Consider the following 3,023-nt stretch of genomic DNA (forward strand, 5'->3'; position numbering starts at 1 on the left):
AAACGCTGAAAGCGGTCGGTCGTTCGTTCGGTCAATAACCGTTCCGTGCAACCGAGTTATCTGTTCTATTTGAATATTTGGTTATTTTCTCCGCCATCCTCTCAAGCGGCTAACGCGGAATTCGTCTGCCAAAGCACAACGCAGCCTTTCGCGTCGCTAACTAAATTGACAAGAGTACCAGTCAGGAAGTCGATCGGACTCCACAAAGGCGAAAGAAGGTCGCTTTCAAAGCGAGGGCCGGGGTGAAGCTGTCGGGGAGGGGTCGTCTGATACTGTACGCTCATTCATACCCAAATACGAATAACTACACAAAACTTAAAGGAGAGGGAAGGAAAAGCAGACCAATCACGCCCCGTGTGAAATCGCAATCGGAGAGCCCTTTCAATTTGTTATATTATTGACTCAACTGTGGCCGTTACTCGGTTGTGTTTAATTTCCTCCCGCCCAGCACCTTTCCCCGCAGACAACTCGAGCAGAATCATTCTCTTTTTGAAGTAGTGGTGGCTCTGATAAGAGCCGTTAGGTTTGGTGGTCGTGGCGCGCCAACACTCAGGCCCGTTCACCGCGAATTCGGCGGGCCAACTGGATGTCCTTGGGCATGATGGTGACCCTCTTTGCGTGGATGGCGCACAGGTTGGTGTCCTCGAACAGGCCCACCAGGTAAGCCTCGCTAGCCTCCTGCAAAGCCATGACGGCAGAACTTTGGAATCGCAGCTCGGTCTTGAAATCCTGTGCAATTTCTCGCACAAGTCTCTGGAAGGGGAGCTTTCGGATCAGCAGTTCGGTGCTCTTCTGGTAGCGACGGATCTCACGGAGGGCAACGGTTCCCGGCCTGTACCGGTGAGGTTTCTTGACGCCGCCAGTAGCCGGAGCGCTCTTGCGGGCCGCCTTGGTGGCCAACTGCTTCCTGGGGGCTTTCCCGCCCGTGCTCTTTCTTGCCGTCTGCTTGGTGCGAGCCATGATGAGGTGCGTCGGGTGCTCGGAGCTTGACACAAGTGAGTGCAGGGCACGGCAACCCAGCGTCTCTTAAGCCCGGCAACGGCATCCCGGGCCGAAGGCCTGACAATGGACCGCTTTCCGATTGGATGACTCCAAGGGCGGGCGCAGCGCTTGACTGGTCACATGTACACTGAGGTTAATTTGGGGGGGGGGGGACCGCGACAAGAGGGCAAAGTGCACCGACAGCTCTGTGTCAAGAGAAGAAAAAAACCACCCCCAGCACCACCACCGCCCAACCAACCACACACGGCACTTTCACGCTGAGCACAACTCCGCCTACATCGCGGCAACACCCTTCCGCCCGTCACGCGTTCCATCCAGTACTCAACGCTTTCCACCGTCAGGCTCAACGACAGTACACACGGACGCGCATCAGTGAAACAGCAGGGCTGTGGAAGTCACTTGGGTATCACGAACACATTACGACAAGACGGCTACGTACCGTATTAAACGGAAAACGCGGAGAGGGACGAAATGAACCGCAACGACAAGGAACGGAGAGGGAAACATACAAAAAGAATCCACGGGAAAACGATCGGGGTCATTGATCGAGCTTAAGGAAGGATGGCAATTATAGCTATTAATTACGAACAGGGTAATCATACAGCAGCTATGCGTGGGAATAAATCTCTTTTGGAAAACTGTCGTGGCTCTGAAGAGAGCCGTTGGTTTTGAAATGGGAATTCGGCGGTCTAGCCCCCAAAGCCGTACAGCGTCCGCCCTTGCCTCTTGAGCGCGTACACCACGTCCATGGCAGTGACAGTCTTCCTCTTGGCGTGTTCGCAGTAGGTGACCGCATCGCGGATGACGTTCTCCAGGAAGACTTTCAGGACTCCACGCGTTTCCTCGTAAATGAGACCGGAGATGCGCTTCACTCCTCCCCGGCGGGCAAGGCGACGAATGGCCGGCTTGGTGATGCCCTGGATGTTGTCACGGAGGACCTTCCGGTGGCGTTTGGCACCCCCCTTGCCCAGTCCTTTGCCTCCCTTGCCTCGTCCAGACATGATGTTCTTGCTCTGTTCAATCGCTAGTGCAAATGATGCGGACGACAAGCCGGCAGAGCAGGTATAACGCCTGCGCGGACGCGGTAGAAGCTGCGCGAGCGTGCGGTTGGGGCGACAGCGCCCTCTGGCTGGCGGTAAACGGGGTCAAGAGAGCGAGGTCAAAGGTCCACGGGGGGGGGGGGGACGGACAGAAGGAGAATTGGAGGAGGGGGGGGGGGGAGATCGTCATGTGAAAACCCGTCAAAATAAAATGCGATGACGCCAGACAAGAAGTGGGTGTCGTGTCTTTGTCTCTCTCTTTTCCCTGCCACTTTTTATTGGCATTCTTGCATGCCGTTATTGCTCAGAAACATACGGTATATAATGTCCATTTTTGTAAAATGGCCTTTTTTTTGTCGAAATGTTTCGGAGAGGAAGAAATAGCCGAGAGATAAAGTAATTCAACAAAAATTAAGTCAGTCCGTGTTTTTATCTTTTTTTATGTCCCCCGAAGGGAGTGGGCCGAATCCCGGATGTACTGCTATACCGGGCCAACCCGTGGCCGGGACGAGGCAAGCCCCTATTCCACAGCCCAAGTTCAAAAATCAGTTTGATAAACTGGCTGTTCAATGAACAGCGTTTCAGATATCACACTGAAAAGAACAGATACTGAATTTTGATTTGGGACTTAAGAATGTCCCGGGCAGGCCGACTTACCAGTCGCCGGAACTCAGTTTGTTGGGGTTTCGAGCCCCCCTGCCCGTACGGGAACTAACTAAAACCATACAAACAGGAAAACAAGTGTCACCGGTCGACAACAAACATCAAAAGGACCAAAAAGTCACAAAACACACCAGAGGTATCTACCAATTCCAAATTACATAAGTCCCGAAGTTAACTACAATAACCAAATTACATAAGTCTCCAAGTTAAACTACTATTACCACAACACAGTTACTCCCAAACCGCAGTATGGGGATACGCCAGTCCCGCCGCCGGAGATCCTTAAGGGGTCCCAGCAGCATCGGTGAAGTCTCGACT

The 3,023-nt window shown here is 53.2% G+C and overlaps 1 non-coding gene across 1 annotated transcript; it reads right to left on the reverse strand.

Annotated features, from left to right (window-relative positions):
* Window positions 1-2,494: 2,494 nt before the first annotated feature.
* Window positions 2,495-2,680, reverse strand: LOC147796143 (U2 spliceosomal RNA). Its single transcript, XR_015428357.1, has one exon. It is a non-coding gene; the product is annotated as a U2 spliceosomal RNA (small nuclear RNA).
* Window positions 2,681-3,023: the final 343 nt, after the last annotated feature.

The sequence above is a fragment of the Acanthaster planci genome, linkage group LG18 (genome assembly GCF_054643075.1).
Source record: "Acanthaster planci isolate LZ-2023a linkage group LG18, COTS_SCS, whole genome shotgun sequence".
NCBI classification, from domain to species: Eukaryota; Metazoa; Echinodermata; class Asteroidea; order Valvatida; family Acanthasteridae; genus Acanthaster; species Acanthaster planci.